Raw genomic sequence first — 17487 nt, forward strand, 5'->3', positions numbered from 1 at the left:
GGCCTCAAGCTGGCAAGTCTGCAGAAGGCTCTAGAGAGCAAGGACGTGACACTGTCACATGTGGGCAGCTGAGCACTGTCGAGGGCTTGAGCCATGTGGCCCCAAGCAAGCTGGGTGCAGGAGTCACTGGGGCTGTGGCCCACAGGCAGGGGTGGGGGGTGCAGAGGGAGGTGACTTGCATAGGGATGGACAGAGGCAAAGGCCAGCCAGAGCTGCCTCCACCCACAGACGGGGAGACCCCGAAGACAAGAGGGTGGGCCCAGGGCCTCAGTTTCCCAGTGGGGAGCAAGGAGACCAGGTCACAGAGGCATCAGCCCCTCCTGTTTTAAAGGTGCCACTAACTCACGTCCAGAGGGAGAAAGGAGTGGCTGGCAATGTGATTCCCACAGCCTGGGCTCACCTGCAGCCCCAGGAGGAGGGTTGGGGGGAAAGGGCAGACAGGAGTTCATCTGTGCATGTGACCGCATACACACACACACATCAGACCAAACTCACACTTGCACACTCATCAGCCCAAGCCCGCAGAAGATGTGGGCAGCTGAACACAAGTGGTTCCCTGTCGGCTCAGCAAGGAGGCTTCTCCTGCTGCCACCTTGCACCACGTCCCACACGGGCACATCCGAGCTTCTGACACCCAGAGGAACACCATGTCCATTTGACTAGGACACCAGAACCTGTCTTGGTGGCCTAAGACATTCAAAGCCACCTCCCACCTGGAAACTTGTCAGAGCTCAGGAGGCTGCGCTGGGAAGGCCCCCAAGGCTCCCCTGGGGTTGACACGACACAGAGAGGAGAGAAGCAGGCTGACTGGCTCTCAGTGAGACCAACGTGTGGCACCCCAGGAGCACTGCTGCAGTGCCACTTATGCACAAGGTACAGGGCTGTGACCATGAGGTCACTGGGGACAGAGGCTCTGGATTGCTGCTAACCCACCAGGAGCTCCTGGGGGCCATGGAGGGACGTTCTTTACCACTGAGGCAGCTGAGCGGGCACCAGGGGGCTGCAGAGAGAGGAGAGAGCCTGTCTCAGAGCCCAGGGGGGCAGGGGGTCCTGGGCCCTGACATCACCGTCTGGAATGATACAGGACCACACTTAGCCTTACCAACCACTGAGTCCGTCACCCGCTGTCTGGATGAAGCTGGTATGAGCCGGGTCTTGATATCTTGTCACAAGAGGGTCCAAATGAACCCAGTAAGGGTCTATGGCATCTGAAAGTCCTAACCTGAAGGCCAGCATCCTGAGGACACACGGAGAGCCACAGCATCATTACCAGGAAAATAGCCGAGTCCCACTTGGCCCGATGCCTATTTTGCCTGTGTGACCCAAGGCCGGAGGTGACTTCCGTGGGCTCACGGTGTGGTGTTTCATGGACCACTCCTCTGTTTAAAACAGATTTCGGGGGAAAAGTTTTCAATTAGTAATAATCGCACCTTGGATAAACCTCACTGGCAACAATACGGCCACCGTACAAGGCTTAAAACAAAACTTTTAAATTATATTTTACAGCTGTGTTGGTACAAACGTGAACGTGCTCCAGGCTGGACTCATCATAGATTCTTTATTCTCTTCCCTTTTCCATCTGGTTTTTAAAGAACTTAAAGCCAAACATTCGTAGGGCCCTCAAGGCCTGTGTGTGCCCTTGCCTACTGGAGGTGCCAGCCCCCAGCAGCCAGCTAGAGCCCCGGGCACGGCCCCCACCTACAGTGCGCCCCAAATGCTGGGCCAACCGGTCACTTGGAAAAGCGTGTTCAGGGAGAGGGCAGAAGTTGCTGGAAACCTACTCGAATTTCCCACAAAGGTGTGACCAAGCTCTGGTCTAGGACAGGGACCAGTTGACAGCCCAGGACAGGGACCCGTTGACAGCCCAGGACAGGGACCACAGGGGTGATGATCCAAGACCTGTGACCCAGGAAAGAATGACTGGAGCACCTCAGAGAGCCCTCTCCCCAGCACCTGGCCAGGTGCCTAGTGACCTCCTGGATAACCCCACCCATCAGCCCCACCTGCCCCACCCTATTCCCCCAGAAGTCCTAGTACCACAGGCTCCCTCAATACCCTTTGGTGTCCCCTAGAGCCTCAGGTTAGGACAGGTTCCTGATTTAGCATCCCAGTCTCTACCTCTGTCTCGGGGTCAGCCTGGCCCAGCCATGCTCAGCTGCCTGCCAGGAAGAACCCTGACCCCATCCTCACTCAGGTCGAAGGCCTGCAGCCCCCTGGTCCAGCATCCACCGCCCACCTGGGCCTGGCTCACGGGCCTGCAGCCTGCAGTCTGGCTTTGTTCTTCCTCCTTTCTGGAAGGTTCACGTCTCCGGGCTTGGCCCTGGCAAGCTTATGGGACTTGGGCCGTGAGGGTCCCAAGGGGACTGTGAGGAGGGTTGCTGCCCAGCAGGGGAGGGGGAGGCGAGAAGTCCTAACAAGAACCAGAGGGGGCTGGCAGCCCAGCCCTTCCTGGCGGGAGTCCCTCAAATCCCAGAATGCTGCAGTTCCGGGGCCGCGGCCAAGGGGGCTGCAGTTTGCATCAGAAAAGCCTGGGGCCTCTCCAGGCAGAGCCTCTGGGGGTCTGTCTGTCACGAGCATTTGGGCCAAACAAGGACCCCCAGCTTCCTGGCAGACAGTTCTACAGCAAATATGAGCACCTACTGCATGCTCGGTTTTTGTCAAACCACATGTTGTCATTGTTTTAATTTTCAAAGCAGCCCTCTCCTCCCCATTTTACAGATGAGGAAACTGAGCCCCAGAGGACCAGCCCCCAACCTCGGTTTACCCAACTGTGAAGGCAGCCCTGTGATGTTATCCTTCTAACCTGTGCTTATAGCCGAGATAATCCCACTTCAACCCAAGGTAGGTGGGAGGAGGGGGTGGCCTGCTCCCCCCAAAGGATCACCCACAGCATGAGGGGCCTCTGGGGCCTGAGTGTCCCCACTCCACCCCAAGTTGGGAAGAAGCGTACAGTCAGCTCTCACCAGCAGGGAAGGCCACGGAGACCAGGGAGGGGCTGATGCCTACAGCCAGGGCAGGTGTGTGCTAGGAAGAGCCCCAGCCCCAATGGGAAGCTGCAGGTGCCCTGTGTGGGGATGATGGTGCTGGAAGCTCCCCATCCCAGGCCCCACTGGTGTCAGACACACTCCCCGCTGTTCCACAGCCAGTTCCCACAGCACACAGACACAATAGGCAAGATTCGTGACAACAACGAGCTGATGGTATTTTTCATCATGTTCTCATGACTCCACACTTGATGAGTTTGAAGAGAAAACAAAGCCATGATTTACTCCTTAGATTATTTTGGGATTTGCAGCCCAGCTTCCGTGACCATAAGAAAAACGAAGATGGGCTTTTTTTTTTTTTTCCGATTTGAAAGACACAAGAATGAGGGCCAAATGAAACTGTTCAACAATTAACTTTATTTTTATTCTTCAATAAAAATAAAGAATTAGAAATTAGGATAGCTTTGGACTTGATAATGGTTATACTGACAACAAGAAGATAGAGCAATTCTTGCACAGTTGGCTTCTGCCCACCTTTTTCTGTAGGAAAACGATTTCCAAATGAGAATTCTACCCACTGCTAGAGTGCATGTTTGTGCCTCCACACTCAGACTTGCATGTTGAAACCCTAACCCCCAATGTGACAGCATTAGGAGGTGGGGTCTCTGGGAGGTGCTTAGGTCATGAGGGTGGAGCCCCATGAATGGGATTAGTGCCCGTATGAAAGAGACCCCAGAGAGCTCCCTCACTCCCTCTATCTTATGAGAAACAGGGAGAAGACACCATCTATGAACCAGGAAGCAGGTCCTCACTAGACATCGAATCTGCCAGCACCTTGATCTGGATTTCCAGCCTTCAGAACCATGAGAAATCACTTTCTATTGTCTCTAAGCCCCCCATTCTGTGGGAATGAGATAGTCAGCCAAACTATTAATCAAGGGTGAGGATAGGATGGGGCATTTTCAGACAGTTGAGATCACAATATGTTCGCTTCCCCTGCACCCTTATTAGAAAGCCAACAGAGTGTGAGCTCCACCAAACAGGGCAGTCAATTCAGACCAAGCAAGATAAGCAAAACTGGTGTGTTCGAAGGCCTAGAGATTTAGACAAGAGGCAGAGTCTAGTGTTGAATTAGAAATAAGCACATTAAAAAAAAAAAGAAATAAGCACATTAATTTTTTAAAAAATAACATAGCGAATGATAACTATAGGGGAAAAAAGGTAAGGCAGGTAAAGTTGATCATAGTATATGATCTGGCTTTGCTGTGAGTTATATTTACATGATCGTGTGACTCTAACTCAAACTACATTTTCTGTGATGGGGTGGGGAGAATGATGGGAAGGAGACATGTGGGGTGGGGGCAAGGATGAGAGAAAGCTAGCACCTCTTCCATAAAGAAGTCAGTGGTATTAACTCAGCTGAAAAAGCTAGAATCAGCAACACAAGAAGACTATTTAGGAATACAGCATAAATACCAAAAGAATTAGTTTTAAAAAAAAAGAAAGGAAGCAGTTGCCTCTGGGGAAGAAGAAATGGAGTGGGTGGGTGGAGGGCAGGGGACTGCTGGTTTTTATAACAAGCTTGGGAATGATTTAATTCCTTAGATCACAAGCGCATACAACTTTGATTTAAAATGAGGCTGAAAAAAATAAAAAATAAATAAAATGAGGCTGAAAGAAAGTTTTCCTGTGAGCCATGGAAAAAGGATAGCTCGGACAGCGGCCCAAGGGGAGTGTGCTCCAGGAGGGGCATGGAGACCCGTCCCAGCCAGAGAGGAAGGGAGGAGGGGGAGGCAAGAGATCTCAGGATCACAGGGTCCTGGCAGAGGGCACAGACCAGAGTCCAGCAGGTGAGTCTGGGGGTCCCCAATGTGTGGGCCTGTGTCGACCTTTCCATTGTTGCACGTTGACAGGAGGAAGGCGCTTGGCCTCATGTCCTGAGGTGCATGGGAAAGTCACAGCAGCAGAGGCCATGTGGATGTGGAGCATCTTCTAGCACCTTAACTCTTGCCTCCTCTTAGATCTTAACTGAATCCCTTGAGGGCAGAGGCCATGGACCCAGGCCTGGGGACTAGCTAGTGCTCGATGCTGTGAGTCCACGTGGTCAGCCTTCTTGCCATGCTAGAGTTTGTCCTCCTGCTTCTGCCACCAGATGTAGAGCCAAGATGAATTTGTTTCCCATTTGAGGGATGAGGAGTGAGGCCAAGGCTCATTTACATTCTAGGAAAAATACAATGTCTGGTCCCTCTGCCCCCAGTGTGGGAACAAGCAACTCCTCGCTCAAGGGAGAGGAGATACAGATCCATGCTCACAGGCCTCATCTGCCCTTTGCACTTTGGGCCAGTTCTCTACAAATCACTGGAAAATTCTGCAGTTCTGACAGCAGCCATGCACACTTTGCTTCCTCCCTGTGAGCCCTACACAAAGGGCTCAGTTTGCTCATCTCTAAATCTTCCCTGAGCTGTGGTGCCCATGTGCCCAGGCAGTGACATGGGTGGGCGGCTGGCTCAGGTGGCCCCGTGGACTCTGTCCTGTGCTGGTCCTTGCTGCTCAGAGCGTGGGCCGCAGGTGGGCAGCTGCGGTGTCACCATAGACCTGCTGGAATGGTGAGTCTCACTGGGATCACCGGGGTCTACATCCAGCTGCTACTCTATGGGGCACTAAAGGACTGAATTTCCACCCCAATCACACAAGGTTAGGATGTCAACTGCCAGTGAGAAAGGTGGGGTTCAGCGAGGTTGAGACTGGCCCAGGGCAGGTGAGCCCAGGCGGGAATAAACGCTCTGGCCTCAAACCCGGGGCTGGGCCAGCTGGGGCTCAGGAAGGCTGACAGCTCCAGTCTGGATGCAGCCTCTAAGGACACACAAGGGACACGCTAATCGTCTGGGCTTCAGTTTCCTCACCTGGGAAGTGGGAAGAATCATATCTAATTTTGCACAGTGTGAGGAGCCCCCACTCTGTTGTGGGCAGACTGAACTGGAGCCTCTGGGGAGTCAGACAGAGGGGAAGACAGGTGGTGGGCAGGTGAGGGCAAAAGGCAGTGCAGATGCCAGAGCCTGGCACCCGGCTGAATCCTAACTCCATCCCTGCTGACTGTGTGACCTTGGGCAAGCCACCTGCCTTCTCCATGCTTCGGGTTTCCTCTTCCGGGACTGAGAGAGTAGCTGGGGATGACGTTCGTCACTCTCTGCTGGAGGTCTACAATGGAACCTGCTACAGTGGGAGCTCTCTAGATTTGTCTGTTGAACAGACATCAGAGAAAAGAGAATGCCAGGCCGGGTTCAGCTGGAGGGAGAAGGAGCAGGGGTGGGGCAGGGGGCCATGGGGAGGCTTCCTGGAGGACACCCCAGGCCGAGACCACCGGGGAAAGGAGGAGCCGGGCTGAGGTTCTGGCGGGGAGAAAGGAGACTGGGGAACCCTCAGGTTGGGAACACAGCACATGGCTGGTCCCCAGTGGGTAGGTGGGGGGATGAGGAAGGCAGGGCCTGCTGATTACCCCACCCCTGCCTGCTCCACCTGCTGGACGAGATGCCAGCTCCTCAAAGTCTGAAATGATGCCAGAACCTTTAGATGTTTCCAACCAGCTTATTTTGTCTTCTAGAAAGATCCACGGGAAGAACGTTACAGAGAAAGGAAGCCAGGCTTTTTGGCCACTGAGGGCTGTATCCTCGGGCTCAGCTCATGGGTAGGGTCCCAGGCCGCCACGGGCATAGAACACTCCTTCCAGCCTGCCCTCTGTGTAGGGAGCACCCCTCCTTACAGAGCAGCTCCTTCTCCAGGGTACCCCATCCTCAGGGGTCAGCCCCTCTCAGGCCCACCCTTACAGACATCTATGTGGACATGTCCCCAGATTTGAGGACAAAGGGCGGGGGCTGCTGCCTGTGAAGCCACAGGTGGAGAGGATGCACGGGAGCAGGTGCAGCTGATGGTGCCTGAGCTGTGACCCCAAATGACCCGCAGGGGCTCTGGGAAGCAGGTGCCCAGGAGCAGAGATGGACATGCCTGCCACACTGGACCCATTGGCGGAAGGCTTCCTCTGTGCAGCCCAGGCTGCCCTCCCACGGCTGCCCAGTGGGGCTGTGTCTGCCTTCCACAGCTAGGAAGCAGGACTCAGGGACCTGTCACTTGTCCCAGGTCATGATGTTTACATAGGACAGAGTGAGACTCCGGGTAAGGCCCAGCTAGGCCGTGCCTCCCACCATCTTCAAAGTCAAATCTGCCCCAGGGGTCTCCATCCTGGGGACTGTCCCCCACCCATCCACTTGACTGGGCCACAGCTGGTACTCTTTCCTCCGACATGTGGTGCAACCCACCAGCAAGTCCTAAAGATGCCACCACATCTGGAACGTTCTCACCATCAGTGCTTACTGCAGTCTGGCATTTCCTGTATGAACTCATTAATTGTTTCTCATTGTTGCCTATTGTTTGAACCTTCCTCTCCCCACCGGGATGTCAGTGCCGTGCAGCACCATAGGCACGCAGCCACATCCCAGAACAGCCAACAGAGAGAGGACAGACACGGGGCAAGGGGGCCAGCCCTAGGGGTGCTCTGATGGAGGGAAGCGTGGAGCAGGGGTGCTGACATAGGGCCTCCAGAGGGCTCTCTCGAAAAGGTGTGACTGGGTTGGGTCGATATGGCGGTGCACATTCATTAACCATATGTTGCAATGACTCGCATCTGCATGGGCTCCATAAGGACGTCTTACCTCCCTGCTAATTGGGATGAAGCAGAGGGCAGGGCCCTGGCGACCCACTGCTGTGCCCCAGGAACCAGCAGGTCCCCAGAACATTAAGGCTGTCATGTAGCAGGTAATAACTGGATACCTGTCATGTGCATGCAAGGCTTTGGAGACCCAGAGGGGAACCACAGAGCTGTGGCCCAGCCCACGTCACAGGAGAGCACGTCCGTGGAACAGAAGCAGGTGAACCGCATCGATGGGTGAGAAGCAGGCAGTGAGGGTTGTTTGGGAACAGCCCCACAAGGGGAGCTGCAGGGAGGACAATGAGGGAACAGTGTTGGAGGTAGGGGGAACAGCAGGTGCAAAGCTTCTGAGCAGGAGGCTCCAGCTGCCCCTCTGATTCTCTGAGGGGCCTAATGGGATCGTGGGCAGATAGCACCCAACCCTTCACACAACGACTCCAGCCAGATGGGCCAGGGCTCCTTTAAGCTGAAATCGGCCAGCACAGCTGTCCGTGTTGTTCACATACCCGACAGCAGCCTGGCAAAAGCGTGCCACTGAAATCCCACCTCGTTGTTTTGGTTTTGATTTGTTTTTCTTTTTAAGGAAAAACAGCTGTGAGGCCAAGAGAGAATGGGTATTTTGGAGAAACTTCTAATACCACAAGCTCAGCTTAGAAACTTGGGACCAGGTCCCAAAACAACCCCTTCTGGCAGGGCTGGCTACAGAGATCCCACGCACAGGCTGAACTGAGCTGACCCACTCAGGGGTCACAACCAGGATGGCAACCCTGCCCTAGGGGCCCCAGATTCAGGCCAGCTCAGCATCTACCCTCCTCCATCCTCCTGACAGGAGCACTCCCTGCACATGGAGTACTCAGACTGCCTCGCTCAGTGTCCCCACACACTCTGGGACCCTGCTCAAGGGCCGGCCTGAGCCTGGGGCCTGCAGGGCACAGCCCACAGCTGTCCCACCTGAGTGTGTGCCAGGCATGGGGCTGTCCTCGGTGCTCCCAGGCCCCTGGACAGCACTGTCGTCCTCCTGTGAGCTCCAACAAGAGCAGCAGCCGTGACAGTTAGCATCCACTGATTATCCAACACCAGCAGGTTGCTATCTCCTCGGATCCTGAAGGAGTCCCGCCACGTAGATGATGCTGATCCACTTCACAGATGAGAGAACTGAGGTGCCTCAAGCTTGCATCACTGGCCTGAGCCCCAGAGCAGGGGACCAGGAGCTCTGGACCCCAGCACATGGGTTCTTTTCATGCCCGGTACCTATGTCTCGCTTAGCAAAAAGCCAAGGGACTAGAGGCTTGAGGATGGAATTCCAGGCCGGGCTCTGAGTCAGGGCAGCCTGGGGAGGCCTGTGATGGACAGGCCAGTCCCCTGCTCCCCACCTGGGCTCCCCGGGCAGGGTCTAGGATCCCCACGTGCTTCTGACTAAGGTATAGCAGAGGCGAGGCAAATCCTAGAGAGAGGGCTCCTCCTGAGGCCGGCCGCAGGCAGTGGGCCGTGGGGGGACAGTGGGGTGCCTGGTACTAGACCCGGGAGGGAACACAGGGAGTTTCCTGGAGATCGGCAGGTGACAAGCTCTGAAGGCCAGTCTGAGGAGCTGCCACTAGCCCCCAGAGCAGTGGGGAGCACAGGTCCTGAAGCAGGTGCCACTGGCCTGGATGCTAGCGTGGAGGGGAACAACGGGGGCACAGAGAGGAGGGCTCCAGGTGGAGGGAGTATCCGAGCCTCGACAGGACCAGGCATCGGGGGGCCGAGAGTCCCCCTGGGAGTCCGGCTGGGGATCACAAGGATGTGCCCTTCCCTGGGGAGGTGGGGCCAGGATGAGCTACAGTTTTCGGGACCTGGTCTGGGTGAGACGGAAACCCAGGGCCTGGCGCCTGCCCAGTGCTCTTGTGCAGCGGACGGCCCTTCCCTCTGAGGGTCAGATGTGAGGAGCGGAGAATAAACCCGCCTTTGAGCGGGGCTCCTCTGAGAGGAGAGCTGTCCCGGCTGCCAGGAAACACACGTGCACACGCATAAGCATCTGAACCCGCGGGGGGTGGGGTCTCTTTCCAGCCATGAAATTAAAACAGAGCCTGGCTTGGGGGGGAGTTGGCAGCAGTGTGCCTGATCCTTGCTGTGGGCTTGATGAACTGGGATAATGAGTTTGAAAAGAAAACTTCTATTAGCCATTAAACAACATCAAAAAAATGTTCATGGACCGGAACCCAGAAATTCTGTTTCTGGGAGCATATCCTAAAGAAATAATCCCTACTTCGTGGAGGGAGGGCCACGCACACAGTCGCTCATGCACCCTTGCTGTGCTGTTGGCCAGGAGTCGGGGAGCTGGCTCTGCGTGGGGCCGCAGGGAAGAGCAAGCGACGGGAGAGTCCGCAGCCCTCCCAGGGTCGCCAGGAACACCAAAGCTGAATGGAAACTGAAGAAACAAGAGAATAATCCTCTAAGCCCTGGAGCGCAGCTCTGTCCGGAGGACCTGCCGAGGAAGGGGGTCCGCAGCAGGACACCCCCGGCCCAGGCACTTGTCTGGGCCGTGTGGGTGGGGCTGTGCCGATTCCTACCTCTGATTTTAGAATTGGGTAGAATCTGTTTCTATTATTTTTATGGTTTTCACCAAGGGAAATGCTCTCAGCTGGAAAGCGTATGACGGACCTTTGTGCTCAAACCGCTTGTTTGGGGAGGAGGGGAAACTGAGGCTCAACTGGGATGGGAGCCGGAGGCTCCATGGCACAAGGGAAGGCTGAGGCCTCCTAACACACGGGGCACAGTCTGACTGGGGCCCCGAAGCTGGGGGGTGGGCAGTTCCCAGAAGGACACAACACTACCCCAGGCGGGACCCCACAGCAGGGACGGGAGTACTCATGTGCCCCAGGGGTGCGCTCAGTGGTGGGGGGTGCTCAACCCAGTGTGATTCTCCAGGAACTGGATTCCTGATGGCTCAGTGCTGCCCAGGCCCTCCATGGCCCCCACCCGGGGCTGCAAGCTTGGAAATCACTAGGTAAGGGGAATACTGATGGGTGCAGAGGTGTCGTCAGCTGTGGGAGGAAAAGGCGCCGTGGGGTGGGGTGATGGGTCCGCGGGGTCACCTCCCGGGAGTAACCATGAAAGCTGCCACCAGGGAACACAGCCCCAAACCTTGGGGAGACATTTCTCTGTCCATCAGAGCGGATGAAGTGTCAGGAGGAGGCCAAGGTGCAGGTGCGTGTGGTCATGGGGGTGCAGTTGGTGCAGCCGCTCTGAGACCCCCGGGGCAGGTTCCACTCAGCACCCGCAGCCACTGCAACCCCGTCAACCACTCCGCGTGAGGACCTCACACACGCTCCGGGTTCACCCAGAGACCTGGGGTGGCTTCAGAGTAGCTGTGCCAGCAGCGCCCATGTACACATGGCTGGACACCCCTCATGGGGCACAGGGGATGAGACAAGGCTTGAAACCAGCTTGAGGGGATCCCTGGGTGGTTTAGCGCCTGCCTTTGGCCCAGGGCATGATCTGGTCCCGGAAACGAGTCCTGTGTTAGGCTCCCTGCGTGGAGCCTGCTTCTCCCTCTGCCTGTGTCTCTGCCTCTCTCTCTCTCTCTGTGTCTCTCATGAGTAAATAAAATCTTTAAAAAAAAAAATCAATTTACATTAACATAATGTTAAAAAAAGGAAGCCAGCTTGAGATTAAACAGTTAACCTGGAATGATTCTCAACACCTGAAAGCCAAGGTCATGAATGCACCCCTGATGCTCATCTTGGTCACAGGAGGCTCTCCAAGGCCTATGACAGTAGGGACACATCAACCTTCCGCCCCTGGACCCACTGCGACCACTCACTCCCACCCTGGGTGTCTATGTGAAACGGGCCTTGGAAAACCTCCTGGATCTCCTGCCATTTGCAGACGGGGGACACTGAGGCAGGACCTTGTGTTGGACTACACAGCAAGGAGCTGGGCCCAATGTCCTTCTGCTAATACAGAGGTTCCAATAGCAAGCGTTCGAGGCCATGTGTCCCCCAGCCAAGAATGGGGTGGGCAGGGACCGGGCAGCATGAACGTCACAGCCCAGACACCTGGTCAGGTTGGCTTGGCCAGGAGCGACTGCTGACAACCTGCAAGAAGTAAGAGAGTCCTCTGGATTTGGCTGCTGTGGTGCCCTTGGGTCTGCAGGGCTGTGCCACGAATGGAGGGACGCTCGAGTGTGGGCCTGGAGAAGGAGCGACCCCTTCCTTACAAGGGAGGCCGGAGAGGCAGGAGAGGCCGGGGTCTGTGCTGGCCAGCGTGGAATGCTGCCAGGACAGAAAACCCGCCACGTAGTGGCTCCACCTGGGGGTCTGCCCCGGCACTCCCAGTCCGGGACTCAGAGCCACTCCAGGCCCCTCGCTGTTGCTGGTCCTCTCATCACCCTCCCCGGCATCCACACGGTCTCCCAGGCAGGCAGGGAGGGGCCAGCACAGGGCCCCCCAGAATCTATCACTTCCTTAAAGCCTTCCCGGAAAGCCCACCCCCACCTCTCACACCCACTGCCCAGACCTAGGTGGCGTAGGCATACGCGTTTCCTGGCACCGCACGGTGTGAGATCCAGGTGTGCGCAGGGCCAGTTCTGGGGCCTCCCTCCTTGGGAGGTAGCTGTCCTCTCCCTGTGTCCCCACATGGTCACCCCCTGCACCTGTCTGTGTCCTCATCTCCCCTTTTATAGGGACGCTGGTGGGACCGGATCAGGTGGGACTTGTTTTATCTTAGTCACCTCTTTAAAGACCCCACCTCCATATACCCCTGGGGGCTGGGGGGACACAACTCAGCCATCGTGCATGACCACCCGCAGCCAGTTCGGTGCCCACTGCGTGGTGCAGACACACACGAGTGTGTGCGCCAGCCAGAGGCTGTTCAAACGGCACCTGCAGGAGCCCACTGTTCCCGATGCTTCTTACTTACTGTTTAGCCTCAGAGGTCAGGTGTCTACTGCAGTGTGGTGACCTCATCTGGAAAATACACTGGTCTGCTTCTGCCCTGGTGGAGAGTCTGTGCAAAGGTCCTGAAATTCCCTGTCTCCCCTCACTAGGGAGGGGGCCTGAGCCAGCTGGGCATCTGAACTCCACCAGGCTTACTGAGCACCCACCGCGTGCCCAGCAGGGCGACAGGTACTTGGCTCACGGAGCAAGGGTCAGTGGCTTTCCAGGGGATCCTGGATGATGAGTGGACATCATGCATTCTGGGAGGACGGCCGGAAGGGTGTTCCAGGTGAGGGAGCAGCTGTGCCAAGGCCTGGCCGTCTGCAGGGGGGCTGCAGGCTGCGGACCGCAGTCGCAGGGAAGCAGGAAGTTCAGGCTCTTGCCCTAGGGCAGGGGGCACCCAGGGAAGACTCTAGGGTGGGGCTGGGCTTAGGTTGTGTGGACCAGAGCCCAGGGAAACAGAGGAGGGGTGAGCTCCGAACAGAGGGACAGTGGGGAGTTGAGGTGGGGAGCTGGGACAGAGAGGGCTCCATAGGAATTGAGAGCAGCTGAGACAGCAGGGAGGCAGGAAGGACTCCCCCTCCCCCTACATCTGGCATCAGGGGAGACAGTCATCCTTGCTGGGTGGATGTGGGGGTGCTGGGTACATATATGGGATGAGAGGGTGCAGGGTGGGTGTGGGAGGGGCTGAATGAAGGTGGGGGAGGGGTGGGGTGGAGTTGGGGAGGCCCTGGTGTGTGTGTGAGGGGCTGGTGTATGGAGGGAGCTGATGGCTGTGGGAGGGGCTGGCGGATGTGGGGGGGCTGGCGGATGCGGGAGGGGCGGTGGGTGTGGGCACTGATGGGTGTCGGCTGCCCCAGCCCCTGGCCTCCTGGAGCGCACATCCACCGGGTAGTTTTCACAGCGGTCTCAAGAAGCCTGGTACCTGGTGGGAGACTGGCATCTGTGGAAACCACTGTGGTCCTGGAGCACAGGAGGGAAAGGAAATAATCCCTCCCTGGCAGCCGGTGAAGGGGGCACTTCTCCAGCCTGGCTGCGGGAAGACTGGGAGCAAACACAGACCAGACGCCTGTCTGATGCCAGCAGGTGGGCAGGATGCCCGCCCTGCTTCCCTCCTGTCCCCACAAAGGGCTATGTGTCCCCCTGGCTGGGTTGGTGTCACAGCTTTCTGAGCAAAGTGATGTCTCAGCTGCCCTGGCCTCATGGGCCAGCCAGGCAGGGGTGGGGACCGGGCACCATCCACAGAGCTGTCATCCCCATCATCACCGTCACTGTGGCTGCAGACAGGAAGTAGGAGGGGATGCAGAGGTGAGGGCTCTGTGGCCTCCTGTCCCCAAGTGCCCTGTCCCAGGACTGCCTGCCCTCTCTGGGAGGACGGTTTGCCTGGCTGTAAACTGAGTTCCTCCTGCCCCCAGCAGCTCACCTGACTGCAGGTGAGCACACCTGGGGGCTGCCAACTGGACGCCCACGCTCTTCCTGGGTCCTATGAGGACCAAATATCCCAAACACTCATGCTTTCTATTCTGTAACAGAGTCTTCTATAAATCTTTACCACCTCTTGTCCACCCCCAAACACTCCAGAAAGAACCACCAACTCATGTTCTGTGGCCTCTGGTATGTCCCAGTGTCTCCACGGACTTCAGAAATGTGGCTGGAAGGGCCGGAGGAGAGGGCTGAGGGAAGTTTCTAGAAGGAAGAGCTTCCTTCCAAACACCCAAACAGAAGGCAGCAAGGCTCCTTTTGCTCTTTTTGGCACACGGGGGTCCCGGCGCCACCTCTGGACTAGCAGAGCGTCTGCCCTGAGGGGCCCCTGGCCCATAGGAGCCCTCCCAAGGTGGCCGTGGGGGCACCTGGGGCTGCAGGCTGGTCACCTGGAGAATAGGGACAATCCACTGCGTTGGGTGACGTGTGGATGGTAAGCAGCCGGTAGCCAGTGCACTCTAGAGCAGGGGCCCCGAGTTTGCTTCCCGCTCCTGGCCGAGGACTGCTGCAGGTCCGCAGGGCCCACTCCCTCGCCCTGAAGCCCACTGCACGGGCTGATTCTCCAACAGCCCCTTCCGCGTGGACATCCCCACTGTCCCGTGTCCACAGGCTGCGTGGTTTCCCCGCACACACATCCCCCTTTATTTCCCTAGCCTTTTCCCTTGGGGCAGCCGAACCAGAAGCTAGAATCCCCCTACCTGCATGTGCCCCAAGGTCAGAGGGACACTGGGCCAGCCACCAAGCCACTCACTGCCTCAGTTTCCTTATCTGAAATGGGCGGAATCGTCTGGCCCTTGGCTGGGCCCACAGAGATCACACAAGGAATGAATCCTCGTGCCCTGGCTTGCTCGGGCTGCCATACCCCCAGAACAGAACCCGAACAGCAGAAACTTCTTTCCTCATGCTTCTGGAAGCTGTTAGTCTGAGCTCCAGGCGTGGGCAGGTTGGTTTCCCCCGAGGCCTCTCTGCCTGGCGTGTGGACGGCCGCCTTCTCCTGGTGTCCTCTCCCGTGGTCGTCCCTCGGCATGTCTGTCCCAACCACCTCTTCTTACAGGGACACCTGTTACTCTGGATCAGGACCCCCTCTGCCCCACGCCCCACCCCCAGCTGGCAAGGACCTCATTTTATTGTCATCGCCTCTATAAAGGCCCCACCTCCAAATACCTTCTGAGGTGCTGAGATGAGGGCTTCGCATGTGGATTTGGGGGTTCGTGGTGCAGCCATAACATCTTACGTGGCTGCTACTTCAGGGAAGGACATAAACGCAGAGATTAGAAGCACTGTAGCCACAAGGGAAGACCGGGGCCTTTTTGGGGTGCTTCTTGCTGAGCTCCCCTCCTCCACCCCTTCCTGGGGCCGCCCTCCCCACAGACATCTCTCTTCTGGATGAGCCAGGAGGAGCGACCTGCACTTCCGCCGGTCCCTTGCTGCTCGTGTCACCACGGAAGGCCAGCACCCTGCGCGCCCAGGGACAAAGGCAGAGCATGAGCCACTGCAGCTTCCCAGGCAATTTTGGAGTTTGTGCTCACGAAGCCTTTATCCCGTGTTTGGTCATATTGTACGTGATATTCTACACGGGAGCAGACACATGCCTTCAAACAACCTCAGTCACTGTAACCGGCAAGGGAGCCTCTCTGGAAACATTTGTTCACGTAACGGGGCTGCAGGGGAACAGCAGCTCATGCTTTTTTTTTTCCTTGTGATGATTTTTAAAGAATTTCAACCTCAACGATATTGCAAGATGAAAAATGGATTTCCCACTGGCTCTCGAGCTTGGTCTAGTCTTACTGCTCTGCATTAATTTTGAGGCTGTCCACATGGTGTGCCTGCTGGAGACGGGACTCCATCCATCTCCAGGAAAAGGAGGCGTCTGCCCCTCTGCTCACCGCTCCCTCCACCCAGCACTGCACAGGCAGGGGGCTCAACATGACTCCCACCGCCCCAGGGTGGGGGCTAGCCAGGAGCTGCAGCCGGCACTGGAGCTAGAGAGGTGACAGGGGTGGAGAGGGGCCCAGTGTGGGGGCTGAGGCAATAGCACAAGCCCAGGGTGGTGACGAAAGATAATGTCTCATATGGTGAGCAGCCCCACTTAATGGAGTGATGAGACCACAGCTCTCAATGCTGTCACTAAGAAGCTTGGGGCCAAAGTGGTTCTTCTTCCCTCTGCAATAATCAGACCCACCCAAACCTTTTCTTTACTCATTCATCAATTCATTTCTTCACATTTATTTGCTCATTTAGCTTTTTCATTTAAATCATTCATCTGTCCATGCATCCATGCATCCATCCATCCATCCACCCACCCACTCACTCACCCATCCATCCATCCATCCATCCATCCATCCATCCATCCATCCATCCATCCATCCATCTATAAATCCACCCACCCATCCATCCATACCTCCCTCCAGTGCTTGCCAAGCACTTCCCATGAATGGCGTTGTGCTGAGTGCTGAAGACAACAGAGGATTCAGACCCAATCCTTGACTTCAATGAGGTTCCAGACTGGTGGGAAGACTGACCACAAACCAGTCAGTGCTGTCCAGGGAATGTGGGCTATGACGTGATGAAGGAGGAATGTCATGAAATTCCTTCTGGCAAAAGAGTGATAGTTGGGCAGGGAAAGTGATGGGCCACTGTAGCTGTGACGCCAAGTGGGAAGCGTGTCTCCTGCCAACACTACACCCACGTCCACACAAAAGCACCAAGGAATGACACAGAGAGATCCAGACTTGGGTGTGGTTCCCAGTGGCTATCCTGGGGTTGGAAAGCTATGTGGGCAGCCAGCAATGGGCAGCACCCAGGGATACAGTGAACTGTCCAGCAGGCCCCTGGCCCTTGATGGCAGGGTGTTGAGGGGCACCCACACAGAGACAAAGACCATGTAACCAGGGCTCCCCCAAGGGGTGGCCCTCTGTGCAGGCCGGATTCACAGAGGGCCAGGCTAGAGCCACATGAAGCTCTTGCTGTGGCCTCCCTGGTCCCTGGAAAAGACTCTCTATTGAGGTAGGAAGCCTGGTGGGCCCACACACGGTCATTCCCTGCCTTGGCATCCTTTCAAGGGCTCTGGGATGGCTCCTCCCTTGTCCTCAGGGCCACTGATCCACCTCCGTTCTCCCGGTGGGTCCGAATGGACCTACCTCCATTCAGGCCCATTAACAGGGGTGCTGGTCCTCAGACTCTGCACATCACAACTGCCCATGGTGCTGGAAGGAGTGCAGACTCCCAGGCCCAGCCACACAAGTCAGGGTCAGTGAGCCGTGGGCCCTTCCACACACTTGGAACTCCAGGATATATTACCTCAGTCAGCCCCTGCAGCTCTGCAAACAGGTATCTCGGCTTATGAAGGAGCAGACACCTTTGGGGAAGCTAAGAAATGTGCTCAAGGCTTCAGACAGTAACC

The 17487-nt window shown here is 56.6% G+C and overlaps 1 pseudogene; it reads right to left on the minus strand.

The window, feature by feature from the left end:
• Positions 1–1390: 1390 nt before the first annotated feature.
• On the minus strand, positions 1391–1475 carry LOC140624022 (U4 spliceosomal RNA; annotated as a pseudogene).
• Positions 1476–17487: the final 16012 nt, after the last annotated feature.

Source organism: Canis lupus, chromosome 2 (genome assembly GCF_048164855.1).
Source record: "Canis lupus baileyi chromosome 2, mCanLup2.hap1, whole genome shotgun sequence".
NCBI lineage: Eukaryota > Metazoa > Chordata > Mammalia > Carnivora > Canidae > Canis > Canis lupus.